At 41.5% G+C, this 18,384-nt stretch overlaps 1 protein-coding gene across 3 annotated transcripts in view; it reads left to right on the top strand.

Moving 5' to 3' along the window:
- The first annotated feature begins 2,619 nt into the window (after positions 1-2,619).
- The window catches only part of NAALADL2 (N-acetylated alpha-linked acidic dipeptidase like 2), a 457,652-nt gene continuing 441,887 nt past the window's right edge, over positions 2,620-18,384 (top strand). For 2 of the 3 annotated variants that reach the window (XM_027685645.1, XM_027685646.1), the window contains exons 1-2: positions 2,620-2,701; positions 7,182-7,339. The gene's annotated coding sequence lies outside the window, so the exon portion shown is untranslated. Of the gene's footprint in view, positions 2,702-5,626; positions 5,889-7,177; positions 7,340-18,384 lie in introns of those variants that run through there. The other variant, XM_027685647.1, reaches the window with a different exon arrangement.

The following is an 18,384-nucleotide window of genomic DNA, read 5'->3' as shown; positions in this document are numbered from 1 at the left end:
AGCACAAAGTAATGAAAAAATCCTCACTTGTGAAACTTCATAGTGTAGAAACTTTACAGTAGTAAGTATAGCTAAGATTGGAGGAGGCTGCATATGGCTTCTATAGCACAGAATGCATTTCAGAATAGATTCTGCCTTGGGATGGCTAAATGGGATGGAGATGTTCTTATTTCTTCCATCTCTCTAAATAGCTCCAGGATTAGACAGATGGATCCAAGACAGGTAAGGCACAGTGACGAGGTTTACAAGAATTGCTAGTTCCACAACATTTCACTCCATTTGATATTATTTCATGAGGGGTAAGTTTTCTTAGGAGTGATTTAGCAAAGGGGAAATGCAGAACAGAGAAATGCTGTAGAGAAGAGAAAGCAGGGAAGAAGAGCTGGAGGAAAAACAGCAGCCCAGAGGAGGGAATTTTGGAGACCAAATCACTAGTGAGCAGCCTGGCACACCAGCAGAAACAGAGGCTTCTTGTAGCACTTGGTGAGACTGCTGTGTTTTGCCAGTTTGAGCGTCTTTGATCAAATGGGCTGATTCTTCTCAGAAGTTAGTGTGGGTTTAGATGTGTTTAACACACAATAGCTGTATTTAACAAAAAAAGACTACTAGCTGCCTGTTCTGGTGCTGAGGAGTCCTTTTTTTCTGCAGTCAGACATTCTGCTTTCTCCGTAGTTTTGAGTGTGTTTGCAGGCTTCAAACCTTTGTTTAAGGACTACAAGAGATGATAGGAACAGCAAGAGTTCACATGTGAAAAGGATGAGAGTCGTATTTTCAAAAACTGCCCAAAAGCACAAGGGGTTTTATTAGCTGTAACAGCATAATAAATTATTTCTGTCAGCCTAACAGCCTCTAGTAACACTGTCACACTGAGTGGCACTACTTTAACCTGTGTTGAGCATGAAGATGTACAATAGATGCACTGATGTCGAGCACTTGAAGAAGGGTTTACGTGAGTATTTTTAGACTTCCGTGTGGTCTCTGACATCTATTTGACAAGCACTTAAGACCACAAGATTTATAAAAACATGCTTTAGAGCAATACTACATATAAATCATTGTAAACTGACTTTACTGGAGACAGAACCGGTTGTCCCATAAATCATTGGTGTTATTAAGAGGACTATGCAAAACATGATCACTTATGTCTTGGAGAGGAGCTACGTGAGTGCCTTGGCTGCATTTGTTCAACCCTCTCAACCTCAAGCTGTGTGTTGCAATCAGATTAACTGAAAAACTAAAAACAAACAGAACAAAATAGATAAAACTGATAGCAATATTTGCCACACGCTGAGGTCAAAGAGGTGTAAATACTGACAGATATTGATGGCTTCATCGCTTATGAAGCTACTAAACATTATCCATTTAGAGGAGAAATCAACAGGAAAAGCATCAGCTAATGGGGACCACCTGTGGTGCAATCACCACCAAGTGCATGTCCAGCCTGTTGATCTATAAGGCTTCTGTAAAACTGCTTTCTCAGATTAGAGGTCAGAGCTAGAAAATTGTGAATTGCAGAGAACAGCTGTGAGCATTCACTGGACTCATTGACTCCAAGATCTTCAAGGAATTCTAATTTATATGAAGTTGCCATCTAGTTAAGCTAGATACCGGGCACAGCAGATTTTGGTTTACAGTAGAGGTGTTTGGACTAAGGTGTGATTACATATGGTTCACATCTGATCAGCAGAAAATAACCTTTTCTGATATTGTGACCATTACCTATGTGTCCCCACCTTCAGTTCTGCATTATATGTGGCATTTTCTGAGGAGGAGAGATAAAGACCTAGTGCAGAATGCTTACCTGCATACTAGCTTTATTTGACTTTCACAAAGTTAATGAGGAGCACTTCTGGAAAATGGGAGATGTCTTGTCTTTCATCCTTGTCAAGAGGAATTTCTCTGCTGGCATTCAGACAGTTAATTTCTGCAATTACATTTGCATTAACATCTACCCTCTTTTCTATGTTCATTCTTACAGGTAGGTGAAACAAGAAATCTTGATTATTCTTGTTCAACTTTTGAGTTTAAAAATCTCTTTGCCTGGCTGACGTTAGTGACACACAACCCAGGGTATCAGGAGGCTATAGCACATTTACAGTCCAAGTTGGTCATTGGAATACAACAGCACTGTACAAGCATCATGATGGTGTAAAACAATCTTTCAGCTTTAGACCACAAACACTGCAGTTTCTAATGCTCCTCAGTCTGTCTTGGCATTGCCAGAGTCTCACTGGAAAATCCAGATAGGTTGTCAAAAGGCAGCACTGGCACTGGAAAGCATCTCATTGTGCAGGCTGGTCAGGATAAGTGGTCCCAGCCTTCCACATGGAATTTACAGGCATCAGACTGAAATGCAGCAGAAGGGAGCAACCAAAGAGCTTATTTCAGGTTTTTATCACTATCATGATGATATTGGATCTAGGTCCATGGTCTGCTGTGCTAAACAGCAAATTAAATCTTGGAAAAAATCTTAAATAAAAACAAGCAAACATTTTCTGAGTTTAAAATTTTAATCTGAACTGTTGGCTTGCTGATGACCTTAACTCACAGATATTACCTCACAGCAGACCTGTTGCAATTTTGCTGCACACTAGGTGACAGTGGCCAGAGTATTCAGCTGTTTGTTTCCAAACTAGAGTACATCTGCAGCTACTTCTTCAGCCTCATAATTTCTGTGATCTGTCCATAAACCCTCAGGTAGGTGCTGAGCTTATTTTTTCATGAATGTTCATCCTGGGTCTGTGCTGCTATAGTCAGAGCCTGGTCGTGGGTAGCAAAAACTGATAAACTTGGAATTTGCAGACTGCAAACCTTTGACACCCCATATATCCACCTACATAGGATAGGCTGCATTCTTCCCATGATGTGAAACTGCTTTTAAGATGGGATCAACAATAGATACTTGCATAGAAGAAAGAAAAGTCTCATTAAAAATCAAAGAGAAAGAAGTGTTATAATAATAATTTTACTGGTCATTTATATCTCGGTTTAAAAGAAATACAAATCAATTTTCCTATTTTCTTTGGTCACATTTAGTAATACTTTTTCATAATATATAGGAAAATAGCCTATATTTTGCAAAATTATTTCAAAATTATATTGCAGCTGTTATTCTGAATGAGCTTGTTTTATTTCATATGTCTTCAACACCAAAAAGGAAAGATTAGTAACGAACCATCCTGATCTGTAATCTCCACTGAGCATTTACCCCATGTGAGCCCAAGACACCTACCCACAAGATATATCCTTCAACATCTCCAAGCTCATTCAGCTGCAACATGAGCAAGTAGCAGCCTCAGAGCTGCTCTGAGTTAAACTGGCAGTGAGGCATCATGTTCCAAGTGCTGGAGTCTGCACTGTGAAGGTGCCTCTGTGGTACTGGACCTTTTTCATCTCCATTCAGTGATCTGTGGAAGATGAGGAACAGAAAGGCACAGACCCATTTTGTTACTACCAGCAACGCCACTCTGGCTCCTTTAAACAGAGTCCTGCTCACTTGTTGTGCCCCATTAGACAAGAGTTAAAACCAGCAATTAAAAATACTAACATTTAATTTTAGAAAGTGGAGGCAGGCTGGAATCATCCAGAGCAGACAGCAGGGTCAACAGCAGGCAGGGTCTGCAAATTGACTCTGTCTGGCGTGAGCAAACTTAGGTAACTGCTGATTAGGCAGGTCTTGTGATGTGCCTTTTGTGAAAACAAATTCAAGCTGCTACCTTCCATACACAGCACAGCTGATGATGGGTTGTTACTTAAAGGTCTGGGAAAGCAGCTCTCAGATCCCCAGCTTGTCAGAAAAACCAGCAGGAGGGGGCAGGAATAATGAAAACAAATGTACCCTGAGTACTGGACGGGTACCACTGGAGCAGGAGTCAACAGTGTGATGTGCCCCGGAACGTATCGCAGGAAACTGTGTAAAGTCAAAGCTGACCCAGGACACCAAAAGAGCTTCTGTGTATTCATTACTTGCTGTGCTTGGGTCCTGACAGGGCAAGCAGTATCAGTTATGCTTTTCTTCCCCTGTGCAGGGTGGCACAGCTTTAAGATGCCTCCTATCCTTGGAGAAAGAGACTGCAAAATTGCACTGACAGGTACAGCTGGTTGGAAGGGGAAGGAAAAGCAGCTCTTGTAGTGATGGCTGTGCTGGGGGAGGTGGCAGTGCATTGACAAGTGTCATCAGCAGCTGGAGCAGAGCTGAGCAGCAGCACAGATTGATGGTGGTGGGAGTCCAAGCTATTCGTGTAACCCCTAATGACCACAAAACATTTGCCTTTCATTCAGTATGAAGAAAGTTTTCAGACACCGCTTAATGATTCACTTCCCTTACAAATGAATAGCAGAAAACATCCTTTAATCAAGAAAACCCTCTCATTGCTGTTGATAACAGTTTTTTTCACAGGTGTTTAAAAAAAAAAAAAGTCCATTTCCAGCTGGCGCATATGCACAATTCTAAAAATAGCTGAGAATTTGAAAGCTATTTTAGGATTTTTAGGTTTTAAAGAACTTTCTGACTGGGAGTGTGAGACCACACTCACAAGCACTAGGAATAATTCTTATTGTTGTTATTTAATTCCTGGTAGTAGGTACTAATCTTATTTAAAAAAAAACAAAAACAAAAACAAAACAAACAAAAAAACCCACAAGAACTGTAGGAAACTACTATATTTATTACCTGACCTACTCTGCAAAAGGCAGCTGCTGTAATTTTACATGCAGCTCCAGCAGCAGCTGTTTATCTAATGAGCTTTGGAAGACCAGCTCTTCCAGCCTGACGGCTACGAAAATACAGAAGCATGGCAAAAAGTGGCATTGATGTTCCAATAAGTGACGTTCTTTCCTTTGAGTCAGCATGAACAAAATGTGTTGGAATAACGTTGAAGGTGCTGGGAGTCTCCACTTTCATATAAGGCTTAAAGCCAGAGCCCATCTTCTTCTTCACAATAAGAGACTCTCCAGGGCACAGATGAGAAATAAGTGTATGTGGTCATAGACTTCAAGGAGTCTATGAAAGACAGAGACATTTTGGGGAAGGAGAGAGTAATTTTGGTTCTTTGCAGTACCTGTGAGTTGAATAAATGCTATTGGATAGTTCTGCATTGCATAAGCTACCTCTAAACACAGTATTTGAGATCCCTTAAATATGAGTCCTGTCATAGCACTGGACCTTCATTCAGGAGTTCTGTGCAAGTCCATATGATGCTGTTGCTCCAATACAGTGCAGTGTAAGGCTCATATCCTTACAGCATTGTGCCAGAAAGTCCTGCTGCTGTCACCTTTGTGGTTAAGCCTCTAGCTTAACTAGTTAAGTTCTCATAGCACAGTTAAAAATAAAATGACCTCTTTCTTTCTCTTGCTGCTGTCACGATTGTCATTCCCCACCAGATGCCCTAACTTCCCACTGCGCCCCGCTGGCTCTGCTGCCCCTGTTCTCTCAGTCCAAAGAGTTTCTGAACAAGAGACACGCTTTTATGGAGCCTGGCAAAGCTTCAGAAGGGAAAAGGAAAAATCAATACCGCTTCAAAGCAAAGTCTTTGCTTCAGTGAATATGACATTTGCCCTTTCCTCACTAGTGGGAAAAACAACAAGGACACTTACACCGGCAATGGAAATAGAATGAACAACAACAGAGAGACCTTCCAGGTTTGACTTGTAAAGGGGAATAACTTTATAGTCATTGTCCCTATTTGGTGACATCAAAAGCAGGTGTAGGGTGTTAGGCAGTGCAGCCTGGGAATGAAGTGGAAAGTAACACAAAGTCAAAGAGAAGAGAAGGAATTTGGAACAAGAGATAATGGACTCTGCTGAAGAAACAGGGAAGGAAAGACACAACACAAAGGTCAGGTCCATCGTGGCACAATCAAATCAGCTACGAAATGTCACCTGAAAAGGTGGGCCATAACAGTAAAAGGACCTTCCAGTAAGTTTTACACCATTTTGACAGCTTTGCAGCAACTGAAAATGGTGACAGAACCTCACATTTTGCTAATGAACACCTTTTCAGTAGGGTTGAGCAGGTCAGAAATTTTCTAACAGAAACTGAAAATGCCAATTAAGGAAATTAATGTTTCTGCAAAATCAAAACAACTTTGACAGACTCTCACTACTGATTTTGGAGGATTTACAAAAATTTAAACTAAATGTAAACCTTACAAGTTTGCTTCAAATATTTTACACACTCAATTTTTCATTAATTTAATTGTTTACAACTGCTTTTGTTTCAAAACTATATGCTTTTTCCAAGTTCTTAATTTCATTCTGTTTTGACTATGCAACTTTTTAGGTAGTTTTCCGAGTTGTTTTGTTTTGATGTTTCTATTTCTGTGCCATTCTTCATATGTAATTTTGTGGACCTCTTTCTTTTGGAATACCATGCATTGTTTCAGTAGACTTTGTGTAACTGTTTGAAAATACTCTTCTGTAAAGAAAGTATTTTCCTTATGTGAAGCTGTGCCTTCAGCTGCAGCTGCCACTGGCTTTGTTGTAGTTTCTGACCTGTGCAGTGGGTAATTTGCAGCATCTACCTGTCCCTGCTGGGAGGGATCCTGGGTCAGCTGCTGTTGTTGCTGTCATGTAACAGAGCTTCATCCCGGGTGAATCAAACAGCAGGATTTCTGAGGAGCACACAGGTAGTGGAGCAGGACAGTCATGTACTCATACTCTGACCCCTGTACTTGTGCTGGGTGAGAGTTCTGCAGCTGCAAGAATCAATAAAAATGTATTGATTTCTCCACACTGTCATAAAGCTTGTCTGCTCTAATCTCCAGTTTGCAAGCTGAAAAAGGAGACTGTAAAACTAAAATTATCTTACACTTTTCCTCCTTTTTCTTCTCCCTCTCCGTGCTTGCACAGGAGACCAAGATCTGTTTCTGACAGAGCCACCTGGCCAGGAAGGGGTAGCCCCCCTTGCTGTATCATGGCAGCCTACTCTGTTAACACTCAGGTTGTGAGAATAGCTGCTTTTGAAGCTTTTTAAGTAAGGAGAAGTGCAGGATGGGAATTCCCAAAAGGCAGAAGTTAAATGACTTCGCTGGCCTTCACTCATCCCTCTACATGCAAGCAATGCCCATCAAGGAAATGTGTGTGACTGAAGAGCTCAGTGCACCTCTGGACATTCCAGATTCATATAAAGTTGCTTTTTTGGAGTAATTTCAGCTATGCATGATGTTTCCTGTTCTAGGCAGAAGATAGGTAGCCCTCATTCATCTGAAGAACATGGCAATGTCCTCCCTTGTTAAAATACATCTCAGTGCTAAAAATTAAGCAGGTGAAGGGTGAAGCAGTATTTTCAATAATATTTAATTTCATAGAAACTGTCACCCAAAGCCATACCCATCAAAAGGTGAGTGGGCAGGTCTCTATTTCTGGTACTCACAGAGATGGATGCAGCAGTTTGTCAGTTGTAGAGCCAGTCTTGGTTAAATCCCAAAGTCCTGATACAACACATGGGATGCAGCCATAGAACTATTTATTGTATGTTTGATTTTTTTCCATGGGATCAACTCAAACTCCCTTTTGGATGTTCCTCTTTGTGGCATGATCACAGCTGAGTAGGGTAATTAGAGAAATTGTTGCACATTGATCGTTAACCTTCTGCACACATGTATTATTGGATAATATTTCAGTATTTAAAATACTAATAGTGTTGAGTATACTAACACTGCTTTGTGAGGTATGAAAAGGTTGGGGAAAAGGGCTGATTTTCATACTGGTGGTAATGGCTTGTAACATTATTGGGGTTTGCAGGTGCAAGGCCATGGAAACAATAAACAAAGAAGTGAGAACAACGATGGGAACACGGTGCCTCTGCAGCTGGTGTGAAAGATTCCAGAGCTGTTTGGTCTTACTGCTAAGGCTGAGGCACTGGGGCACCTGAGGTACAGCACAACAGGCCAAATTCAGCTTTAGCATAAACAAATGTGATGTTGTAATGCTCAGTGTCTCATCTTGGCTTCATGGTCTTGCAATAAGGCATAAGAACACAGCCCTTTCATCCAAATATACATTTGAGCCAATCTATGCTTTGGGTTTCATTCTAGAATGGTGTTTATTCAAAGAATATAATACTTCCTAAATAAACAAACAAAAACTCACATCTCTCCCCTCCCTGCCACATGGAATTCAGGATACCGTAGCCCACGGATCACAAAGTGACTCATGCTGACGTACAGAAATACCACCCAATCAAGCTGGTAAAAAATCCCAGATTTGAGAGACAAAGGTCTCTAAATTGAGTGCTCTGCTGCTCACCCCCAGGCTGTTAAAGCTCATGACTGTCTGCTCCAGCACCACAGTTGCTATGGCAATTCATATAGACAAAACCAGTAACCTGTCAGGATCCAACCAGGTAAAAGTTAGGACTTAAATTATCCTCAGAAATTAACAGGAAGCTGATATAGATGCCAAAGAATCAATCCACTGTATTTTCTGTGTCCAATACCACTTCACTGGCAGGCAGCTGCATTCTGTATAAGCTGCACATTCCCGATGCCTTTGAACACTCCCACCACACAGAGCACATTTGCAGCAACTCTGACTTGGGGAAAATAATAATACGAAACTATTGTAAAGAAACTAGGAAAAGACAAAAAAAGTCTAAGCAGACCCAGACAATGCCTACGTGGATGCTACTCTAAAAAAATAAAGTCAGATGTTGTCTTATTAGAAGATAGATATTTTTCAGATTCTTTGGCATAATGCTAAAACAGAACGTGAGCACCTGCAAATGACAAATCTTTAACAGCAGGGAAACAGGCACGTGGCTATGACAGGATCTGCTGTATTTTAGAAGTGGCAGGCTGGACCTTGTTTCCATTTAATTAGTGAATATATCTTGTTCATGCTCCTAGTACTATAGCACCTTAAATCGCATTATAATACGCTTCTTAGTAGAAAAGGAATTGAAAAAAACATTGTCAGCAGCTACTTTTATACTATTTCATAATCTCAGTTTTGACATCTCCAGTAATGAATTCAGTGATACAAATAAGGGATTTATCAAATGGAGACCACACAGATTTAGCACACTGAAACTTTCTTACGTCACTCGCAAACACTGTTATAAAATGCAAAACGTCACCCCAAATAACAGCTAAACCATGTATCTGAATGTGCATTTCTAAGGATTTTTGGTATTCTTCTTCCTCCCCTGGAGGTGCAAATGCCCCCAAATGGGTGGCAGACAGGTACTCCCTTCCCTGCCCCACCAGGCAGAGCTTCTAGACGGGCCAAACCAGAAACACTGTGACTCCCACAAGGCTGTGGCATGAGAGATCTCACTTTATGGGGCACCACCAAGGTAGGAACAGTCGCCCACAGCAAAGCTGTGAGCATGGAAATCTGCCAGCTGTCACTGACTGTCATAACATGAAGCACAGAATCATTCAGGTTGGACAAGACCTTTAAGACCATCAAGTCCAGCTGTTCCCCCAGCACTGCCAAGCCCACCACTAAACTATGCCTCCAACTGCCACATCTCCACGTCTTTTCAATACCTCCAGGGATTCACCTGGATGGTACCAAGAATTTGACAGAGCCAGAATTACTTTTAATGTTGCTGAGCATCATTGCAAGGAAGGAGGGACAGTGTCTCCTGTCAGGTACAGCTCCTCCTTGCAAAGCACAGCTCAGCCCTGTAACATTTCATTCCTTGCCCTGCCTGGACATCCTCCTTCTTGGAGAGCTGCACACATGTCAAGTAAATCAAAGGCATAAGAATTTATGAAACCCAAAGCAGCACTGGATTTTGGAATGACAACATGATTGTATATGGGCTCTAATAAAAGGCAAAGGTTCCCTGAAGCCTCAGGCTATGAAGTGGAGTAGAGCAATGTGATTAAGAGAGAGTTAAGATGTATTAAACTTTGAAGAAAAAGGCATTCTGTTAGTGACATGTTAATAGATCCCAGGAAAGATTTGTTAATGGACTAGAAATTGAGGAGCTCTTTGAGGGCAGCACTAAGTAAAAAGTAAATCACTATTTCTCTATGGGTGAGGTTCACTTGGAACCTGGAGAAAGCAGGAGTGCTGGGTACACCCAGGGCTTCCTGGCTGGGGCTTGGAGGCTGTGACACAGGGACACAGGGACACAGGGACAGGGGGCTGGTCCCAGCACGCTCCCAGCCCTGGTGGTGTACCACAGCTCTGCACAGCCACACCTGGTCTTAGGTCTTTCTTCCCATCACACCGAGCACATGAGTGAATAAAATGTTATGATTTGAGTCTATGAAGGTGGCTGGGGGTGTGGTGATTTCCTGAAGAGCTAAATAATGACAAATTTTCAATTAAAAGACACTGTAGTGGGGCAACAGCTAAAAATAAAATGCGATCTCATCGAAGTCTGAACCTTGTAAGGACACTGAGCCCAGTAAAAACCTTCATCCAGCTGGTATGAGAAACTAAAATTTACACTGATAGCAACCCAAAAGCAATAATAATAAGGGGGGAAAAAAGGGCAGTAAAATGTTTGTCTTGGCCTGATCTTTTTTCTGTGATCTCCTTTCCAAGTCGACATATTGAAAGCAACAAAAGTGACAATATTTTGGAGCACATGCACTTCTGAAGGGCAGAAAGCACCAGAACAAGTAATGCTGTCTCCTCTCGATCCTGAAAGCCTGATTTATTCTTGCTGCATTATTATAAAAGGTATACATTTTGTGACATGCTGAAAGCACTAGGGGACCTTGGCCCATCTTATATATTTGGCTCAACTTCATGTTTTAATTGGATGCTTCTGGATTTCCACAATAATAAACAAAAAACAGCAAAGGCAAATAAATCAAGCACCTTTCGCCAAATCAGTTCATAATCTCCCCTCTGGGTGGTCAGTTTTGCATTAGCTATCAAATATTTTTAAAGCCAACTGTTATCCCATGGCACTGAATTCCATGAATAAAATTTCTGTGATGACGTTCATACCTAAGAAATTAAAACCTCCCGGTCGATTTTTAGCTTCCCTATTCACGATCCTAACTAGAGGCAATTTCTTTTCTTCATGGCCTTGTTCAGGTGCAGGTTCTCAGATTTCCTCACACAAACTTTAACCTGCGTTTCATAGGCAATGAGAAAGTGGCATCAGGAACTTTGGATATGGCTTCACAGAGGACTGGGTGTTACTGGGGTAATTGCACAGCTACTGTTGTACTGTCAAGCACAAGCCTTTTCTTCAAAAGAGGCAATTCTACGTGTTTGGGGAAGTTGAGCAGTGATAATGGTGACAAGAATTAGTAAAACAGGTGCCTAAACCCTGTTCTGTTCTTTTTTTTTCAGACTTGAGATCCAGCAGCATGCTAAGGGTCTGGCACCCAGCTGATGCTTTAGTCACCCCTCGAGTGTTCAACTCCTGGGTTGGTCTCAGTGATGGGGATCCTCTCCTGGCCAGGTGTTTTCCATTGGGAAGCCCCAAACCAGGCTGAGCCCAGGTGATCCAGGCCCTTGTCAGGTAACAGCAGCCAGGAGTTTTGCATTTGGGAGCTCAGCAAGGTGCTCATGAACTGTATATAAGTGTCAAAGGGGAAATGGTTTGGTTTAGTCCCATGAGCATCAGTGGCTGCACCTGGGACACACCAGCACTCCCAGGAGTCTCTGCTGGAAAGAAACTTCCAGAAAGAGAGAGCAAAAGCAGAGATGTGGAGTGAGAAGGGAAGAGGTGGGCAGATGGCAGAGGCTGCAGCTCTGGGGCCCTGATGTACAGCTACAAAGCAGGTTTGGAGGGAAGGCTGAAAAGAGGGAGACACCCAGAATCCCTTCAGTTGAAGAAGAGGATCCTTCCCCAGAGTGCAAGTAGGTGTTTGAGTATCTTAAAAGGGGCGAGAGGAAGCACTTATATAGTTCTTTTACAGATAGTCCTGAATGGAGTATCCTGAATAGATGTGTCTTGAGGTGGGGGTAGACCAGGGCAATTAATAGCCAAGGAGCTGTACCTGCTCCCCACCATGCTCTTTATGCAGCAACTCAATATGACAAGTCCAAAGAAAGAATTCAATATAAAGTCCTACATCTCTCTGATAGAGTCCTACACAGTAGGAAAATGCCAAACTGCTGATTTCTTGCAATGCTTATGATCCTAATTACTTTATTGATTCAAGGCCTCCATTATATATATTTTTGTTCTTTTTTTCACTGCTTGTGTTTTTACTGCAGTGAGCACTAAAATTAAGCTCTGTAAGATGGAACTGTCCTAGGGTTTTTTGCTGCTATACATCATAGTAGTGGGGTTTTTTTAGGTGATTTCCATATTAATAACTGCTTAGCTTTTCCTTTTGGCTTTTGTTTTCCATGAGGAAATAATACCCCTTCTCTCCTTGTGGAAGAGGGGGAGTGACATGTTTGTCTGGGGTTTTTTTGATTATTTTTATTTCAGTATATGTTTCTTAACTGAGAACCATCTTCCTAAAATATCTACCTTCTGATGGCCACAGTAAATCATGAAACTATGTATTTATCATTCCTTTTTATTATTTTAAGACATGATAGAAAGGAAAGCCATTTAGCAAATCAGGTGCAAAACTAAGATCTATGTTTTAAGAGCTGCAGGGGAGTTGGAAGAAAATTGGCTCTTGTGATGAAGCATTATTCAGTCCATCACACATGTGAAGTACAATTTTGCCCCTGAGGTGAAGAAACTAGTCTTTTTTTTCCCTTCTATATAACCTTGGAGTTTGGAGGATTTTCCTTGTGTGTATTACTGTACCACTTGGTAGTGCCTCTGCATGTCATGATTTGGGCTATACTAAGAATGGTGGGGGCAAATATGTGTGTATTTGAAGAGCAAGGCAGGTGAAGGTAGAAGGAACAGGGACAGGACTGTTTCCAGTCCTGCTTCTCCTACGTAGCTTCACAATGGGAGAACTGGGAATTTTATTGTTTGGTTTTGTTCTGGACCTCTTTCAATTTTCATTGCTCTTGATAGAGAATTAATAAAAATCAATGGTGTTTGAATTAACTTGTCTGTGTGCACAGGAACAGCCTGGAGGCCCTGAGCTTTGTGCACGACCTGTTTAAAATATTAGGGAGCTATCCACAATTCCACATCACCCCAACATTGCCTGTGCTTTAGGGCTCCCTGGTGCTCCTTAGCAGTGATTCTGAGGTAGGGCAAATCAGCCATTAAACTGTAAATTGAGAGACTAAATCAAATCTAGTTATTCAAAGAGTGTACTGCTCTAAGTCATTAATAAATATATCCCAAGAGGCAGGAATGGGTGCATGGTGGGTCCCCTCCTGGGCAGAGCTTCAGTAAGCAGCATTTTCAGTATCCTGGAAGTAAGGTGAAGCTTTGGAGGGTGTGGAGAGCAAGAGGAAAGGGGGATGTGCTGCAACAACACCTCTTCAGTATTTCCCTTCCTTCGTGTACAGCTTATTACCTTCAGTGTCACTGTGATGCATGAGAGTGACTGTGAGTGATGTTGATTGTGTGCTGTGGGGAGGATGGAGTTTGAATTCTCCTCTTTGACTTTCCAGCACTTCTTTCTGGTACAGAGTAAGATTATTTTCTTGCCTTTTCCTGTTCCTCTTCAGAGCACTCTAAGAATACTAACAGCATTCTTGTTCCACTGTGCTTTGCTGAGCACGGGGCTGTGAAATCCAGCTGGCACTTGCACAGAGATTCATATGGAAAACTGTCCTGGCTTCCTCCTCTTAACCCTCTATAAGGCCAGTCATTCTATTTTTCGAGATATAAATTAAAATAAAGATGCAAGAATATAATGTGGAAACTGCTGTTGTGTACAGCTCCATAGGTCAGACTTGTTTGTTAAGACTATAGCTTGAAGGTAGAGGGCAAATCATGCGAAAATGTTAGTACTGTAAAAGAGGAGCAGGGGGAAAGAAAGAATAAGGTTTGGAGAGAAAGAAAAATAATTTGAAGAACATTCTAAGCAAAAGTGCCAGAAGGAAGTCTTACATATTTCAGAGAGACAGATTGGGCAAAGAAGCCTGGCAAAGCAAATCCATGTAGCAAAGCTGTTAAAATGGCATTGTCTTAGAGCGGTGAAACAGCTCTGCATTCTGCATTTCTCTGCATGAGTTAACTTGACCCCCCAGCCATTGTTTCCTACAGGAGTGGAATAACTTGATAGGCAGTAGGAGGCAAAATTATTTCAAGTCTTTCAGCATTTCTTCCTGTAACCAAAAAAGTAAACACGGACATCAGCATGTAAACAGGATGCTCAGCTGTAAATTAGAGCAAGATGTAGCTTGTTCTACATTCAGCTTTTCCAAAAATAATTCTGCTTTAGTAAATAAGACATTCTGTATGTGTATCCTACTTCAACACATTTCAGATTGCTGTCAACAAACTGTAGGATTTTAGTAGAAGGTGTTTGCTAAATAACAAGTAAGGCAAACTGGATTTACTAAATCAGACTTTCTCTGTTTTTGTTGCTAAACTTCTGTATGGAATATGCTTTTCTGTATTTGGATAAATGCTGCTAGGGATTTACTGTTCTATTTGTGACTGTGGCTGTTCTTACAAAGCAGTCTTATGGCTCAGATACCGGGATAACCAGGAGGTGGGTGTTCTACTTCTAGCACTACATTACTGTGTTTTTTAGCTTTTTAAAAAACATATATTTTGGCAGGGAAGGCTGGGTTTTTTTAACCAGATTTCTTTTTCTTTTTCATTTTGCTGCTGGCAGAAATGTGAGCTCTTTGGTTTCTAGATAAAACTGCTGCAGTTTCTCTTGGAAATTGTAATTTGGTCATATAGAGCTGCATCTCATAAAATAAACCACAGTCCCCATGGTATGCTGTGTTGACTGAGTACAAGGAAACTGTAGCTCTATGGGGGACCTGTCAGCAGCCTTCCTGTGCCTTTGAGCAGGTTACCCTGCCAGGCTCTTTACAGCAGTGATGGCAGAGAGCTGAGAGGCCAAGGACATAAACTGGAGTTACGGAGGTTTACACTGGATTTCAGGGAAAAACTCTCTCATCATTAGGCTTGTTGAGCATTTTGTTTGCCCAGGGAGGTTGTGTAGTCTCCAACTGTGGAGATTTTTCAAAACCTGGTTGGGTAAAGCTCTGAGCCACTACGGCAGACAGCGGTTTTTGGATCATAATATAATCTTTTTGTCAAAGCCTGGTGCACCTGTATAAACTTCCTTTTGACCTACATGAATATAGCAGAAGGCAAAGCAAATTACAGCCCAGGAGCTTGGGGGATTTCTTCTCTTGACTTTCCAGTGAAGATGGTGTTCTTAACATTAGATATATGTCAGGAATGTAGTAGGTACAGTGCAACATGCTGACTTCCTGACTCCTTAAATATCACACCTGTTTACACAAACTACACTTGAGAGAATTTCCAAAATACTAATGTCTTTAGACTGCTGAAAGGGAAGTCAGATAACTTGCTCTCAACAATTAAGATTAGGAATAGGGCAAATAAACCCCCATTTTTCCCTATCCAGATATGGCACATTTTGTAATGCTCACCACAACTGCTGTAGAGGAACAATACAGTCCAGTATCAGCAGTGAGTGATGGTGTTTGGAGAGTGAATTCAAAGTGTGTAAGGTAAATTGTAAAAAAAAAAAAAAAGGCAAGTGTTAATAGAAAAAGGGCAGATGTTTCTGGCTTGAACTCTTTCTCCCTTCACACGTGGCCATACTGTGTTATACTGCAGTTATAAAACAGTTACTGTACCTGTTTGCCTCTTGACTACCTTTTATCTTCAGGTAGAGAAATGTGAGGAGGCAAAAATCAATGGGCTACAAAGAGTTGTTTCTTTCCTTTTCAGATGTGTGTGCATGTCATTGCTAAGACCATGTACTCAAGAGCTAAGTGATCAGTCTCCTCATGGATAGTTACAGTGAGACAAACAGGCTCTTTGATATTGATTTACCTCAGTTGGAATCTTGGTGCAATTTGCACCTTGTCTGCACCAATAAGTACAGAGGCATCTGAGGAGTGGGTGACTTCCCACTTCTAGATATGTAAGTGCTGCTCTTGCCCCTGTAGCAGAGAATTTGTAGATTTAAATATCCAGATGGTGATACTTGGCAAAAGTCATATCTTACAAGGTTTAATTCACGCTGCAGTTGTTCATTTTGATGCTGGAGATGACTCTGGAGTAGGAAGTGTTTCAAAATGAAAATGTTTGTCCAAGGCCCTTTCTCCTTCAAGTCTATGAATAAAAAGAGGAGGGGAGGCCCAAGGAGAAGCTACTGGCTGTTAATGGTGGTCTGCTGGTGTGATTATTTGAAGTGATAGACCACTGAGAACAATGATGATGCTTTCAGCACAGAATATCTCATTCTGAGCAGTCAGGTAGTCTGTAGAATGGCTTTGGCTCCATGCCATCTTCACCTTAAGCATCATATTCCTGGCTGCTAAAGAGTATTTTACTAGTAGTTAAAAACAGGGCACCACAGATGTTGGAGAACATATTTAGTGCAGGTGGCTCAGGTTGAAAGCTGCAGGTTGAGCTCTGTGGGGCAGGACCTGGAGCCAAAAGGCTGTGAACTGCTGACCCTTGGCAAAACAAAGGGCCTGGGGACCTGTGGGCTGGCCAGGGGACTGGATGCTGAGAGACAGGGCAGGAGTTGAGCACCCCGACTTTCCCGTGCTTAGACTGAAGGTATAAAAGCCCAACCAAGGGTTCCTTTGTTTGGGGTCCCTCCTCAGAGGCACCAGCTCGAGCTGTTATTTTGTTACTTAGTTATTGCATCATGGTTAAATATTTTAAGGATCTGGATGTCTTATGTCTGGATGTCTCTGCTATGGGAAACCTGGGGTTGAGCTGGTAAGGAAACCTGGTCTGACTGAGTTTGGGGTGTGCAGCTGTGAAGGGGCTTCACTCCCAGCTCAGGTGGCGTGAGAGTGACTGCCAGGCTGGCTCCTGGATGGTTGGAGAGGGAAGTTTCCTTAACAGTAAATATCAAATATTCTGGTGCTGAATTCTGTTCTCTGCATGCTACAGAAAACATTTACTTTTCTGGGTATATTCGTAATACAGTTCTGACTTCTGAAAAAATGTTAAGGAATCCCTAAGAACAAATGGTATGAGACTGTCTGTTAAGAGGCAGAAAACCCTCTGTTATCTTTTCCCAATTTATAAATGTTATGCACTACTTTCTTTAAGCTTTATAACCGAAGAACTTCGTTCCCTAGCTGAGTGGGGCTCTCAGCATTGCTCCAAGTGCTCCAAGTGGACCCTTCAGTATGAAAACTGGCACGTGGCTTGCAGCTTAAAATGAAGACAGATTTTTGACATTCCAGTTCTAGGTTTGGGGTGCTCTGATCACTCAGCAGTTTTTAATTAGAGGGAGAGTCTCCAGTTAGCAGTGTAATATCAACGAACAGTGCTGCATTCATTTCATCAGCAACTTTTCCTTCACAGTATAGAAAAAAATCAAACGTAGCACTAAGAGGAAGCCAGTGGCACTTTGTGTTCTGCTGGTTAGATGGGGGGAGATGCTTAAGTCAGTAGAAAAACTCAGTGTGAGTTAATTAGTATAACTATCTGTTTGCAACACTTAACATGGCATTAGTGATATCCCCACAACCAACTAAGTTGTGATGCAAAATGTTATCTGTGTCCCCAGCTTTGCTGGTCACAGAGTCACGGGAGCTCTCCATGAAAGGCAAGCAAGGTCAAACTGCATGAATCTTAATGTGTCATCTGAATTCTAGGTACTATTTGGAAAGGAATGAAGATGACTGGAGGTAAAGAGTGTATTGCTCTAAAACATTTAAAGTGCAAAAGAAAATGGGCTGTACTCTGCCATCCTTAAAACATAAATATAGGATGTATTTTTATGGGCAAGAACAGTACATTTCTTAGTCTGTTGCACAGTTAGCCTTTTGGCATACCATGAAGTCAGGTTAATTGCTAAAATCATAAACATCCGTGCTTCAAGCTGGTTGCTGAAGTTATCCTGCTAAATCTTTATTAAAAAATTAAAAAAAAAACCCAAACAACCACCACCACACCAAAACTATAGCTGCTTCTTCCCAAATTGTCCTCTAATGACACTGTTGTTCTTATAAAGTGATTAGACTTTCTCATCCCAGCTAGGGATGCTGCTACAGGAAGTTGAAATACCCATCTTGCTGGGATTATCCTTCAGGCACAATTTAAATGACCCACCAGCAAATACATCTGTTTTAACTTGACATTTGTTGCCCTTGCTGCTTTCTCCTACTAGTTCTGTAAAGACTCTAATTTTTCCCTTGGAGTCATGAGTCGTGTTTAAGAAAAAAAAATTAAAATCCGTCTTTATTCTTAGAAATGACATTTTTGTTGATGAGCCCTCCACTTTCTTTCCCTTACGAACTTTAAATTGTATGCTGCTTTGACAGCATTTTCACTCTTGGAAGTATCCAGCTATACCATCACAATTCACAAAACCCCTGACTGTTCAGAGCCAAATTGTTGTCTTGCTCCAT

This window comes from Neopelma chrysocephalum, unplaced genomic scaffold, assembly GCF_003984885.1.
Source record: "Neopelma chrysocephalum unplaced genomic scaffold, ASM398488v2 Primary Assembly neopelma1_69, whole genome shotgun sequence".
Classification (NCBI taxonomy): Eukaryota; Metazoa; Chordata; class Aves; order Passeriformes; family Pipridae; genus Neopelma; species Neopelma chrysocephalum.
The sequence above is the reverse complement of the archived record's forward strand: the minus strand, read 5'-3'. Positions and strand labels throughout refer to the sequence as shown.